At 41.8% G+C, this 15,356-nt stretch overlaps 1 long non-coding RNA gene across 1 annotated transcript in view; it reads right to left on the bottom strand.

Moving 5' to 3' along the window:
- LOC116418589 overlaps positions 1-15,356 on the bottom strand; it is a 52,500-nt gene that overhangs the window by 7,953 nt on the left and 29,191 nt on the right. The window contains exon 3 of the long non-coding RNA XR_004228687.1: positions 10,333-10,401. This is a non-coding gene — a long non-coding RNA (uncharacterized LOC116418589). The remainder of the gene's footprint in view (positions 1-10,332; positions 10,402-15,356) is intronic.

The raw sequence follows: 15,356 nt of genomic DNA, 5'->3' as shown, positions 1-15,356 counted from the left end.
TCCACTGTGGCTGTTTACACTGTTTTCCACTGTGGCTGTTTACACTGCTTTCCACTGTGGCTGGTTTACATTCCCACCAGCAGTGTAGAAGTGTTCCCTGTTTGTTGCATCCACGCCAACATCCACTGTTTGTTTAATTTTTTGATTATGGCCATTCTTGCAGAGGTGAGGTGGTATCATATGCACTGTGGTTTTGATTTGCATTTCCCTGATCGTTAGTGATATTGAGCATTCTTTCATGTGTTTGTTGGCCATTTATATATCTTCTTTTGAGAGTTGTCTGTTCATGTCCTTGGACCACTTTTTGATGGGATTTTTTTTCTTACTGATTTGAGTTTGTTGTAGATTCTGGATATTAGTCCTTTGTCAGATGTATAGATTGTGAACATTTTCTCCCAGTCTGTGGGTTGTCTGCTTACTGTGCTGTTTCTTTTGCTGTGCAAAAGTTCTTTAGTTTAATTAGGTCCTAGCTATTTATCTTTGTTTTTATTGCATTTGTTTTTGGGTTCTTGGTCATGAAATCCTTGCCTAAGTCAATGTCTAGAAGGGTTTTTCCAATGTTATCTTCTACAATATTTATAGTTTTAGGTCTTAGGTTTAAGTCCTTAATCTATCTTTAGTTGATTTTTGTGTAAGGTGAGAGATGAGGATCCAGTTTCATTTTGCTACATGTGGCTAGCCAATTATCCCAGCACCATGTATTGAAAACAGTGTCCTTTCCCCCACTTTATGATTTTGTTTGCTTTGTTGAAGATCAGTTGGTTGCAAGTATTTGGGTTTATTTCTGGGTTCTCTATTCTGTTGCATTGGTCTATGTGCCTATTTTTATACCAGTACCATGCTGTTTTGGTGACTATGGCCTTATAGTATAATTTGAAATCAGGTAATGTGATGCTTCTGGATTTGTTCTTTTTGCTTAGTCCTGGTTTGGCTATGTGGGATCTTTTTTGGTTCCACATGAATTTTAGAAGTGTTTTTGCTAACTCTGTGAAGAATGATGGTAGTATTTTTATGGGGATTGCATTGAATTTGTAGATTGCTTTTGGCAGTATGGTCATTTTCACAATATTCTACCCATCCATGAGCATGGGATGTGTTTCCATTTGTTTGTGTCACCTATGACTTCTTTCAGCAGTGTTTTGTAGTTTCCCTTGAAAAGGGCTTTCAATTCCTTTGTTAGGTATATTCCTAAGTATTTTAGTTTTTTTGCAGCTATTATAAAAGGGGTTTAGTTCTTGATTTGATTCTCTGTTTGATCGCTGTTGGTGTATAGAAGAGCTACTTATTTATGTATATTAATCTTGTATCCGGAAACTTTGCTGAATTCTTTTATCAGTTCTAGGAGCTTTCTGGAGGTGTCCTTCGCATTTCAAGGTAAAGTATCATATTGTCAGCAAACAGTGACAGTTTGGCTTCCTCCTTGCCAATCTGGATGCCCTTTATTTCTTTCTCTTGTCTAAGTGGCCTGGCTAGGACTTCCAGTACTATGTTGAAGAGGAGTGGTGAGAGTGGGCATCCTTATCTTGTTCCTGTTCTCAGAGGGAATGCTTTCAACTTTTACCCATTCAGTGTTATGTTGGCTGTGAGTTAGTTTTGATGGCTTTTATTACATTAAGGTATGTCTCCTGTATGCTGATTTTGCTGAGAGTTTTAATCGTAAAGGGATGCTGGATTTTGTCTAATGCTTTTTCTGCATCTATTGAGATGATCATGTGATTTTTTGTTTTTAGTTCTGTTTATGTGGTACATCACATTTATTGACTTGTGTGTGTTAAACCATTCCTGCATCCCCGGTATGCAACCCACTTGATCATGGTGGATTATCTTTTTGATATGTTGTTGGATTCAGTTAGCTAGTATTTTGTTAAGGATTTTAGCATCTATGTTCAGCAAGAATACCGGTCTGTAGTTTTCTTTTTTGGTTGTGTTCTTTCTTGGTTTTGGTATTAGGGTGAAGCTGGCTTCATAGAATGAATTAGGGAGGGTTCCTTCTTTATCTTATGGATAGTGTCAAAAGGTTTGGTACCAATTCTTCTTTGAATGTCTGGTAGAATTCTGCTGTGAATACATCTGGACCTGGATTTTTTTTTGTTGGTAATTTTAAAATTACTATTTCAATCTCACTGCTTGTTATTGGTCTGTTCAGGGTATCTAATTCTTCCTGATTTAAACTAGGAGGGTTGTATTTTTCTAGGAATTTATCCATCTCTTCTAGATTTTCTAGTTTATGTGAGTAAAGGTGTTCATAGTAGCCCTGAATGGTCTTTTGTATTTCAATAGTGTCGGTTGTAATATCTCCTGTTTTGTTTTCTAGTGAGGTTATGTGGATTTTCTGCCTTCTTTTCTTGGTTAATCTTGCTAATGGTCTATCCATTTTATTTATCTCTTCAAAGAACCAACTTTTGGCTTCATTTATCTTTTGTATTTTGTTTGTTTCAATTTTATTTCTGCTCTGATCTTGGTTATCTCCTTTCTTCTTCTGGATTTGGATTTGGTTTGTTTTTCTTTCTCTAATTCCTTGAGGTGTGACCTAAGATTGTCTGTTTGTGCTCTTTCAGACTTTTTGATGTAGACATTTAGGGCTATGGACTTTTCTCTTAGCACCGCCTTAACTGTATCCCTGGGGTTTTGATAGGTTGTGTCATTATTGTCATTCAGTTCAAAGAATTTTTTAATTTCCATCTTGATTTCGTTTTTGACCCAATGCTCATTTAGGAGCAGATTATTTAATTTTCATATATTTGCATAGTTTTGAAGGTTCCTTTTGGAGTTGAATTCCAGTTTTATTCCACTGTGGCCTGACAGAGTGCTTGATATAATTTCAATTTTCTTAAACTTATTGAGGCTCATTTTGTGGCCTATCACATGGTCTGTCTTGGAGAAAGTTCCATGCTCTGTTGAATAGAATGTGGTTGTTGGATGAAATGTTCTGTATATATCTGTTAAGTCCATTTGTTCCAAGGTATAGTTTAAATCCATTGTTTCTTTATTGACTTTCTGTCTTGATGACCTGTCTAGTGTTGTTAGCAGAATATTGAAGACCCCACTGTTATTATGTTGCTGTCTATCTCATTTCTTAGGTCTAATAGTACTTGTTTTATACATTTGGGAGCTCCAGTGTTAAGTGCATATATCTTTAGGATTGTGATAGCTTCCTGCTGGACAAGGTATTTTACCATTAATGTCCCCCTTTGTCTCTTTTAACTGCTGTTGCTTTAAAATTTATTTTGTCTGATATAAGAATAGCTTACCCCTGCTGGCTTTTGGTGTCAATTTGCATGAAATGCCTTTTTCCACCCCCTTTACTTTAAGTTTATGTGAATCCTTATGCGTTAGGTGAGTCTCCTGAAGGCAGCAGATAGTTGGTTGGTGAGTTCTTATCCATTCTGCAGTTCTGCTTTTAAATGGAGCATTTAGGCCATTTATATTCAATATTATATTGAAATGTGAGGTACTGTTGCATTCATCATGCTCTTTGTTGCCTGTGTACTTTGGTTTTTTCATTTTATTTTGTTTTTTCTTTTTGCTTTTTAACTTATATTTTTGTTTTATAGGTCTTGTGTGATTTATGCTTTAAAGAGGTTATGTTTTGCTGTGTTTCCAAGATTTGTTTCAAGATTTAGAGCTTCTTTTAGCAGTTCTTGTGGTGGTGGCTTGGTAATGGCGAATTCTCTCAGCATTTGTTTGTCTGAAAATGACTAAATCTTTCCTCCATATATGATGCTTTGTTTCACTGGATACAAAATTCTTGGCTGATAATTGTTTTGTTTGAAGAGGCTGAAGATAGGGCTGCAATCCCTTCTAGCTTGTAGGGTTTCTGCTGAGAAATCTGTAGTTAATCTGAGAGGTTTTCTTTTATAGGTTATCTGCTGCTTCTGTCTCACAGCTCTGAAGATTCTTTCCTTTGTCTTAACTTTGGATAACCTGATGACAATGTGCCTAGGTGAAGACTTTTTTGTGATGAATTTCTTAGATGTTCTCTGTGCTTCTTGTATTTGGATGTCTAGGTCTCTAGCAAGGCTGGGGAAGTTTTCTTCAATTATTCCCCCAAATATGTTTTCCAAGTTTTAGAATTGTCTTCCTCCTCAGGAACATTGATTATTCTTAGGTTTGGTCATTTAACATAATCCCAGACTTCTTGGAGGCTTTGTTCATATTTTCTTATTCTTTTTTCTTTGTCTTTGTTGGATTGTGTTAATTTGAAGACCTTGTCTTCAAGCTCTGAATTTCTTTCTTTTGCTTGTTCAATTCTATTGCTGAGACTTTCCAGAGCACTTCACATTTCTAAAAGTGTGTCCAAAATTTCCTGAATTTTTGAATTATTTTTTCTGTAAGCTATCTATTTCTTTGAATATTTCTCCCCTCACTTCTTGTATCATTTTTTGGATACTTTTGCATTGGGCTTCTCCTTTCTCTGGTCCATCCCTGATTAGCTTAATAACTAACTTCCTGAATTCTTTTTCAGGTAAATCCAGGATTTCTTGGTTTGGATCCATTGCTGGTGAACTAGTGTGATTTTTTGAGGGGGTGTTGAACAGCCTTATTTTGTCATATTACCAGGGTTGATTTTCTGGCTCCTTCTCATTTGGGTAGGCTCTGTCAGAGGGAAGGTCTAGGGCAGAAGGCTGTTGTTCACATTCTTTTGTCCCATGGGGTGTTCCCTTGATGTAGTACTCCCCTCTTTTTCCTGTGGATGTGGATTCCTGTGAGCCAAACTGCAGTGATTGTTGTCTCTTTTCTGGGTCTAGCCACCCAGTGAGTCTAGCCAGCTCCAGGCTGGTAGTAGGTGTTGTCTGCACAGAGTGCTGTGATGTGAAATGTCTATGGATCTCTCAGCCATGGATACCAGCGCCTGTTCCAGTGGAGGTGGAGGAGGGTGCAATGGATTCCACAAGGGTCCTTAACTTTGGTGGTTTAATGCTCTATTTTTGTGCTGGTGGGCCTCCTGCCAGGAGGTGGCGCTTTCTGGAAAGCATCAGCTGTAGTAGTGTGGAAAGGGACTGGTGGTGGGTGGGGCCCTAGAACTCCCAAGATTAAATGCCCTTTTGCCTTTCCCTACCCAGGTGGGTAGGGAAGGACCATAGGGTGGGGGCGGGGCTAGGTGTGTCTGAGCTCAGACTCTCCTTGGGCAGGTCTTGCTTCAGCTGCTGTGGGGGATGAGGGTGGGATTCCCAGGTCACTGGAGTTGCGTACCTAGGAGGATTATGGCTGCCTCTGCTGAATCATGCAGGTTATCAGGGAAGTTGGGGAAAACCAGCAGTCACAGGCCTCACCCAGCTCCAACACAAACAGAAGGGCTGGCCTCAATCCCACCATGCCTCCCCCAACAGCCTCAAGTCTGTTTCCGGGTGGAGGGTGAGATGGGCTTGATAACTTGCCCAAGGCTTTTCACCTCCCAGCTGTGAAAGAAAAGGGCTTCAGTTCTTCCCCCTGCATGTGAAGTCTGCACGCCAGATTCATGCTCTCCCCAGGTTCTGGCCAGGAGGCTTCTTGCCCCTTTCAAATTGTTATAAAGTTCAGATAGAGAATGCCTTCTCCCTGTGGAGTTTTACCCCCTGCTCCTCTGGCCACCCTCCTGATGGATCCCTGTGGTGTCAGGCTGGAATGGGCTGCTTGGGGACCCAGCGAGCTCCCAGGGCCTTTCTGCTGCTTCCTCTACCCTTGTATTTTGCTCGGCTCAGCTCTCTAACTTGACTCCGCTTGAGGTAAAGTCGGAAACTTCTCCCGAAAACAGACCTTTAGCTTCCCCAGTGGAGGTGTGTGTTCGGAAGAAGAGGGTCTCCCTTTCCCGCTTCCGCAGCTGGGGTGCTCACAGTATTGGGGGTGTCTCCTGGGTCCTGCAGGAGCAGTCCGCTTCCTTCAGAGGGTCTGCGGCTCCGCTCAGGATTGCTGGTTTGTTCTTGCAGTTGATCTGGAGGGTTACTTCTCCAGCTGAGAGTAAGGGTCAGTGGACCCTGCAGCTCTGCAGTTCCACCTCTGCTGCCCCTGCCTCTACCACGGAGCCAGTGACCTCAGGTACCCTCCCTGCCCCACCCACCCAGACGGGTGCCCCTTCCTCACCGGCCCGGGTGCACCCACCTGGCCCTAATTTTTTTTTATTGTGCTAAAAAATACATGTTATAATTTCGCATTTTAATCATGCTTAAGTGTACAGTTCAGTGGTATTAAAGACATCTGCATTGTTGTGCAACCGTCGCCACCATCCATCTCCAGAAAAGAGTTCTTACAAAACTAAAACTCTGGACCCTTTAGATGGTAACTCCCCACTTCCCCTCCCCCAGTCTCTGGTAATCATCATTCTACTTTTTGTCTCTGTGAATTTGACTATAGACACCCTATATATTTGCCTACTCTCTCTCTCTCTTTTTTTTTTTTTTTGAGACGGAATCTCACTCTGTCACCTAGGCTGGAGTGCAGTGGCACAATCTTGGCTCTACTGCAACCTCCACCTCCCAGGTTCAAGCAGTTCTCCTGTCTCAGTCTCCTGAGTAGCTGGAATTGCAGACACATGTCACCATGCCCAGCTAATTTTTGTATTTGTAGTAGAGGTGGGGTTTCACCATGTTGGTCAGGCTGGTCTCGAACTTCTGGCCTCAAGTGATCAGCCTGCCTCAGTTTTCCAAAGTGCTGGGCTTACACGTGTGAGCCACCATGCCCAGCCATATTTGTCCTTTTGTGTCTGGCTTATTTCACGTAGCACATTTTCAAGGTTCATTCACTTTATGCAAGTATCAAAATTGCTAATACTATTTTAAAGCAAGTTACACATATTACTTGTGCTCGTTCAGAAATATCTTACTATGTGTCTCTAAAAGATAAAGACGTTTTAACATAACCACAATACCAATGTCACACCTAAAAATAAACAGTAATTCCTTACTACCATCAAATACCCTTCCAGTGTTCAAATTTTGAATTGCCTCATAAAATATAGATTCTCCACTGTTCTTGAGTACAGAATTCCTGTTTAATTTGTCCTAACAACCCTCCTCTCCCCATAGCAGCTGCCTTGCACACAGAAGATGCTGTCATACTACATTTCACCAATAGATGGCACAAATAATCATGACATTTGCTAAATCCAATTGACATTTACACAAGAGGAAACATCATTTGTAGAAAGTTGGCAATTATAGGTAAATATACAAACACAGAAACTGAAAATAGCCTGTTTGCTCTGTGTAACATGCATAAAACCTGAATACATCCCAATTCTAAGGGATAATTATTCATATCAGACAAACTTTCTATTTGTTTTAAGGAGAACATGGAAAACATATTTGTTGGTGTTGACGTTTATCTCTACAATGTCAACATTTTTAGTGTTAAATAATTGAGGCCACTTATGTTTATTTATTCTTCCACTTAATAAAAGAAAAAGCAAATAGAATCTACTTGTACAATTGATTGCTGTGTTAAATGCCCATTGCAAATGTATTGTCTAAATTGTATTAACTGTACTTATCTCTGAATAAAACAGTTGCTTTCCCAAATTTCCTCTAGCATGTCCTGAAGAACAGAGAATCTTAGGATGGTAGATATGGATAGGGTCTTTAAGGCCATCTGGTCTGGCCCCATCATCTGACAGATGAACGGACATGAAACCTCATTATAAGATCACACAACAACTTGATGGCTTTTTGTGTAATTTGCTATCTTTCTGCCAGCAATCTCACCTTCTCCCCTCCACCCCTACCCTAAAAAACTAACTGCTTGGTGAGCTGAAACCGTGCCACCGCACTCCAGCCTGAGCGACAGAGCAAGACTCCATCTCAAAGAAAACAAAACAAAAACAAAAAAACTGCTTGGTAAAGTTAATATTTCATTTTAAGGATGCAAAACCCAAATTGTGCAATTAATCCTCCCTTTCTTGTCATATATATATATATGTATATATATATGTCTATATATATATTTAATTTTTGTCAATTAATATATATATTATATATAAATATATAATATTTATAAATATATAAATATACTTGTCAATATATATATATATTTAATTTTTTTTTTTTTTTTTTGAGATGGAGTTTTCTCTGTTGCCTAGGCTGGAGTGCAATGGCGCAATCTCAGCTCACTGCAACCTCCACCTCCTGAGTTCAAGCGATTCTTCTGCCTCAACCTCCTGAGTAGCTGGGACTACAGGCACACACCACCATCTCTGGCTAGTTTTTGTATTTTTTGTAGTGACGGAGTTTCATCATGTTGGCCAGGCTGGTCTCGAACTCCTGACCTCAAGTGATCCGTCCGTCTTGGCTTCCCAAAGTGCTGGCATTACAGGCGTGAGCCACTGTGCCCGTCCCCTTTGAATATATTTAGCAAACATTTATTGGGTATTACCAGGGCTAAGCAAGATCTTGTTTCCTTGGTCAAGTGAGCCTTTGATTTGAGTTCATATCTTGTAATTTCCTAGAAAGAAATGAAGCTGACTTTAGGAAATCAGCCTGTAAGGAATTTCTAATGGGAAGTAAATATGACACTTTCCAGCCCAGATGATATAATAATTCTGTGGGTCATTTTTTATCCTATTCTCCTATATTGAAATTAACACTTAATATTGGACTGTTCTTTCTGTTCTTAAAATCAGCTCCTCCAACCAGGACAGGCCCTAAACTCTGCCTTGAAAGTAAGTTCTCACCAGATTTATCCCAAGAAGAACTTCCTTTTATCTTCCCCGGATGTTCCGGAATATCTGGGCTCTTTTTTTTTTTTTTTTTTTTTTTTTTTTTTTTTTTTTTTTTTTGAGACGGAGTCTCGCTCTGTCGCCCAGGTTGGAGTGCAGTGGCCGGATCTCAGCTCACTGCAAGCTCTGCCTCCCGGGTTCCCGCCAATCTCCTGCCTCAGCCTCCCGAGTAGCTGGGACTACAGGTGCCCACCACCTTGCCCGGCTAGTTTTTTTGTATTTTTTTTTTAATAGAGACGGGGTTTCACCGTGTTAGCCAGGATGGTCTCGATCTCCTGACCTCGTGATCCACCCGTCTCGGCCTCCCAAAGTGCTGGGATTACAGGCTTGAGCCACTGCGCCCGGCCGAGTATCTGGGCTCTTTTCCCTGCAATGGCACTTCCCACCTGTTGGATGCGGCCCCCTGCCCTTTCTCAGGCTCTGTCTGCATTCTTCTCTCCTCTTTTCAACTACCAAACCCTTGCCTATACCACTTTATGGCTTCATTGGGCAGTTCATCCCACCTGGAAAATAAGCACACATTCATGTCTGAGGCATATGCTTCACTTCCAGTAGTACCTTCCCAGTGTGTTCTTTGAGATATTCATAAGTGGGGAGATGTTCCATAGTCAAAAAGTTTGAGAAGCAATTGTTTAAACAAATTTAAATAGCTTCCTTTATTGCAGGACTTTTCAGAGTCTTTGATTTCAATAGGCATCATTGGTCCTTTAAGATAGGAAGATAGCCAGCACTTTGGGAGGCCGAGACGGGCGGATCACAAGGTCAGGAGATCGAGACCATCCTGGCTAACACGGTGAAACCCCGTCTCTACTAAAAAATACAAAAAAAAAAACTAGCCGGGCGAGGTGGCGGGCGCCTGTGGTCCCAGCTACTCGGGAGGCTGAGGCAGGAGAATGGCGTAAACCCGGGAGGCGGAGCTTGCAGTGAGCTGAGATCTGGCCACTGCACTCCAGCCCGGGTGACAGAGCGAGACTCCGTCTCAAAAAAAAAAAAAAAAAAAAAAAGATAGGAAGATAGTACTGTATGGGACATTTTCAAAATTGATTTGATTAAAAAGCACTACCCCTTGTCTTACTGTGCTCAGGCTGCGATTACAAAATAATATAGACTGGGTGGCTCAAACAACAGACATTTACTTCTCATGGCTCTGGAGGCTGGGAAGTCCACAGTCAAGGGCTGGCAGATTGAGTTCCTGGAGAGGGCCCTCCTCCTGGCCTGCAGACAGCTGCCATCTCATTGTGTGCTCATGTTCTGGAGGGTAACACAGCTCTTGTCTCTTCCTCTTCTTATAAGGGCACTAATCCCACCACAGGGGCCCCACCCTCATGACCTCAGGTAAACCTAATTATTTCCTGAAGACTCCACCTCCAAATGCATCACACTGGGGTTACAGCTTCAACATATCTGAGTGGTACCCAAGCCTCCTGTACATGACACTCCTTTTGTTTTCCTCATTGCACCATCTGCTACTGGGTTCTGTGGAATGCACTTAGGGACACACAAACTCCAGTGCAGGCTCTGGGTCTGAAAACAGACAACCTCAATTCACTCCTAGCTCCACCACTCCCTAGCTGTGGGACTTGGGTAAGTTTCTCAATCTCCCCAGGCCTGTTTTCCAGCTGGAAAATGAGGATAATAGTACCTACCTCATAGAGTTGTTGTGAAGATGAAATGCTTCTATACAGGGCAATACGGGGCCACACACAAAGGAAGCACTAAAAAAAAAAAAAAGTCAGCTATAATCATGAAATGTTAGTATCAATAATTAACTATAATTAAACAATCTATTGGTTATTAATAAACAATAGTGAATACTTATTATCTGGCAATATTTAATTTCTATTGAGGCTGAATATTGAATTCTATGAAAGGATCACGGTCAAGCCTCTATTTTAGGCTCTTAGAGGGCAATGTAGCATTGAAAGAAAATCACAAGAGAAGCCATGGCAAGCGTGAGCCAGGAATCAGAAGCAGTGTGGCTGGGCTTAAGGGAGAAGGGGCCACTGAGCTCAGTGCCAAGACTCTGTGCCAACTGTCACAGCCCTGACAGGAAGCAGAGCTGTGATTCTGCAAAGGACACACCAGCCGCACAAGGAGGGAGGCAGGCCTGCCTGTCCCCCCGGCTTTGTGCAGATAGATTTGAACTCGTGGTAGTGTCATCTTTGAATGTGCATTGCAATTTCACATCCATATCTACCTCACCAAATAATCCTAGAATAGTGAACTTCAACACAAATGTCCCCTGCAATTTCAGGGGCTTAAGGGGTCCCTTTATGTAACAGGCAAAGGATTAGGGCCAGCTGGGAAATCCAAGTGTTTAAAACCTGTTCAGCACTTTTGCAGCCAAACAGTAAGTTGCCAAACATTTTTCTCTCAAAAGAAAACAGGCCACTGAATACTAGAAAGGAGAATTCCGGAAAAAAAAAAATATCAAAGAAGAGAAGAGAAGGGACATCTTGGGAAAAGCAAAATGATGTTGAATTTAAAGGTTTAGGACATTGAGATGATAAACTTAAATGAACATTTTTCTTTAAAATAAAAATACAACAAAAAGAGAAACAATACAAGATGATTTTAAAAAGCAAACCAAGGGAAAATGTTTATAGTCTATTAATTTCTAAATGTAATAAAATTAAAACAGATTCTTGGCTAACAGATCCTAGGAGCTTTCAGAGTTACGTATCAGGCTTTTCCTGAGAGGCAATCTGAAGGTCAGTGTGTGACCTGAGGAAAGCACCTCCTTGAGCTCCCTGGCAGCCCTCATCTCCCAGCATGACTATCCTGCCTTCTCACTACTGTTTCATTAAATCCTCCTGGGATCCACAATGCAAAACTCCAGATCCTCGTTCCTTTAGATCGTCCTCCAGCAGCATCACAGTAGGACACATTCCAAAGAGAATTTCAGTTTCCAGTGCAACTACATACACAGTATGTCTATGGGCAAAATATTCTATGGGCGATATACTCTTTTTCTTTTTCCTTTTTTTGAGACAGGGATTGCTCTGTTTCCCAGGCTGGAGTGCAGTGGTGCCATCACAGCTCAGTACAGGCTCAACCTCCTGGGCTGAAGTAATCCTCCCACCTCAGCCTCCCGAGTAGCTGGGACTACAGGCACATGCCACCACACCTGGCTGATTTTTGTATTTTTACTAGAGACGGGATTTCGCCATGTTGGCCAGGCTGGTCTCAAACTCCTGGCCTCAAGTGATCCACCAATCTCAGCCTCTGAAAATGCTGGGATTACAAGCATGAGCCATCATGCCCGGCCTATTCTTCTCCTTTATAATTTTTAAATTGTGATAAAATTAAAATATGCACAGCATAAACTTTACCACGTTGACCACTTTTGAGTGTACAGCTCAATAGTGTTAAGTATGGTCACACTGTTGCACAAGCAATTTCCAGAACTTTTTTATCTTGCAAAACTGAAACTCTCAAACCATTAAAGAACCCATTTCTGCCTCTGCCACTCCCGGGCAACCATCGTTCTATTTTCTGTCTCTATGAATTTGATGACTCTTGATATCTCATATAAGTGGAATCGTACAGCAATTGTCCTTTTGTGACTGGCTTTTCACTTGGCATAATGTCTTCAAGTTTCATCCATGTTGCAGCATAAGTCAGAACTTCCTTGCTTTTTAAGGCTGAATAACATTCTATCGTATGGATAGACCACATCTTGTTTATCCATTAATCTGTCCATGCCAGGAATACATTTTAAAAAGTCCACGAAAATGCATGGAGTTGTGTTTAAAAGGGTTTTATAAATCATGATTGGCAGCAATTATTAAACACCCTTCTCTGATTAGCCAGCATTGAAAATAGACAGGACTGGCCAGGCGCGGTGGCTTAGGTCTGTAATCCCAGAACTTTGAAAGGCTGAGGCAGGTGAATCACCTGTGGTCAGGAGTTCTAGACCACCCTGGCCAACCTGGTGAAACCTCATCTCTACTAAAAATACAAAAACTAGCTGGGCATGGTGGCAAGCGCCTGTAATTGCAGCTACTTGGGAGGCTGAAGCCGGAGAATCACTTGAACCCGGGAGGCAGAGGTTGCAGTGAGCCAAGATCATGCCGCTGCACGCCAGCCTGGGTGACAAGAGTGAAACTCCATCTCAGAAAAAAGAAAAGAAAATAGACAGGACTAAGTGATTTGGATCTGCATGCTGACAGGCAGATAGACAGGCGCTGGGGTAGACTGAGTGATCCGGGCCTGACCAGCCCTGTTACCACTGGAGGTGGAGGGTTCCCAGGAAGGCCTGAGAGTCTGGGAGGGAAACTGCCTAAGGGGGTAATAAATGGAATCAGCAGCGGGAGCCCCAACACTGACCCAGGCACTGACAAAGCAAGCCTGACACATTGGGAAGGGATTTAGCACTAGAAAAAAGTTCCTTTATATCAAGGGTGTCGGATCTTTTGGCTTCTCTGGTCCACATTGGAAGAATTGTCTTGGGCCACACATAAAATACACTAACACTAATGATAACTGATGAGCACGAAGAAAAAAAAATCACAAGAAAATTTCATAATGTTTTAAGAAAGTTTACGAATTTGTGTTGAGCCTCATTCAAAGCCATCCTTGGCCCACAGGCAGCCCATAGGCCAAGGGCTGGACAAGCTTGCTCTATACTAAATGTTCCCACCCACCTACCATTCCTGTAGTCCACAAATACTTACTGACTGCCTACTACGTGCCAGACACTGTTCTAAAATTTGATAATATATCCTTGAATAAAGCCCCAAAGCTCCCCATTCTAACAGATAATGTAGACACTAAACAGATAAACAAGGCTGAGAGATGTGAGGTCAGTAAAACAGCATGATGCAAGTGAGTGAGGCGGGGTCTGCATAAGAATGGGAAGTTAGGGAAAGCATCTCTGGGAAGTACGTATTTGGCCGGAGACCTCAATGGCTCAAAGGGGTTAGTCACCGTGCAATGATCCAGGAAGGAGAGTGCGCCTGGCAGAGGGAATAGCAAATGGCAAGAGTGAGCCTCAAATGGGAACCAACTCACTACATTTGAGGCCAGTGTTGGAGTAGAGTGAGGGTGGAGTGGGAGGATGGGAGAGGCCAGTTTATGCACAGCTTGTAGCTGAGTATAGAAGGATGTTTCAGGAATGTGTGGAGGAAGGTAAGGGAGGAGGTCTCTGGCAAGTGGAGGAAGGATGTACAGAAAGAAGCACTGCTTGCTGAGGAACAAGAAGCAATTGCTGTGAGTGAGGTCTGGCATGAGTGATGATCAGTGAATGACAAAGCTGGAGAGGTGGGTTGGGGCAAGTCTTTGAGGCACCAATAAGAAGCTAAGGAAGGGATTTAAACTTTATCCAGCTAACCACCAGAAACCATTAAAGGTTTTTAATTAGAGAAGTGACCTCATTTTCGTTTTAAAAATAAACTTGTTGCTGGGATGGATTGGAATGGAAGAGTGACACCAGTCTCCTGGGAAACCAAGAAAATTGAACTGAGCAAAAGGAGTGAAAGAAGCAGAGAAGACATGGCATGTAAGGGATACCACTGAGGGCAGATTATTTTGGTCTTTAAAAATATATATATTTTTTAATTTTTAATTTTTTTTATTATACTTTAAGTTCTAGGGTACATGTGCATAATGTGCAGGTTTGTTACATATGTAAACTTGTGCCATGTTGGTGTGCTGCACCCATCAACTCGTCAGCACCCATCAATTCATCATTTACATCAGGTATAACTCCCAATGCAATCCCTCCCCCCTCCCCCCTCCCCATGATAGGCCCCGGTGTGTGATGTTCCCCTTCCCGAGTCCAAGTGATCTCATTGTTCAGTTCCCACCTATGAGTGAGAACATGTGGTGTTTGGTTTTCTCTTCTTGTGATAGTTTGCTGAGAATGATGGTTTCCAGCTGCATCCATGTCCCTACAAAGGACGCAAACTCATCCTTTTTTTATGGCTGCATAGTATTCCATGGTGTATATGTGCCACATTTTCTTAATCCAGTCTGTCACAGATGGACATTTGGGTTGATTCCAAGTCACACCTGTAATCCCAGCACTTCGGGAGGCCAAGGCGGGTGGATCAGTTGAGGTCAGGAGTTTGAGACCAGCCTGACCCACATGGTGAACCCCTGTCTCCACTAAAAATACAAAAAATGGCATGTACCTGTAATCCCAGGTACTTGGGAGGCTGAGGCAGGACAATCATTTGAACCCAGGAGATGGATGTTGCAGTGGCTGAGATCATGCCACTGCACTCCAGCCTGGGTGACAGAGTGAGACTCTGTAAAGAGTTAATATTTCGTTCTATCTCCTTTATTGATCTTTTAGCTCTACTTCTTGGCATTTTAAAATAGCTGTTCTAGGGATTACAATATACACCCTTAACTTGTCAGGGTCTACTTTGAATTCATATCTTCTAATATAAGAATTTTACAATAGTTGTGTTTCATTTATAACCACCACCACTGTCCCCCCCAACCCAATCCTTTAAGCTATAGTATTTTACTTCTGCACATGTTAAAAAGGATAGATTCACTTGGAAACTTATTAGATTTTAAAGCTGAGAAAAAAGAAGTTTAGCTCAACTCCCAGGTTCCTGACTTGGGCATATAGTCTACAATTCATCTAGAAAAGAAATCACCTGTCTGGGAGTGCAAATGAGATCATAATTGCAGTAATACCTCAAATCTTGATTTTTTT

The sequence above is a fragment of the Piliocolobus tephrosceles genome, chromosome X (genome assembly GCF_002776525.5).
Source record: "Piliocolobus tephrosceles isolate RC106 chromosome X, ASM277652v3, whole genome shotgun sequence".
NCBI classification, from domain to species: domain Eukaryota; kingdom Metazoa; phylum Chordata; class Mammalia; order Primates; family Cercopithecidae; genus Piliocolobus; species Piliocolobus tephrosceles.
The sequence above is the reverse complement of the archived record's forward strand: the minus strand, read 5'-3'. Positions and strand labels throughout refer to the sequence as shown.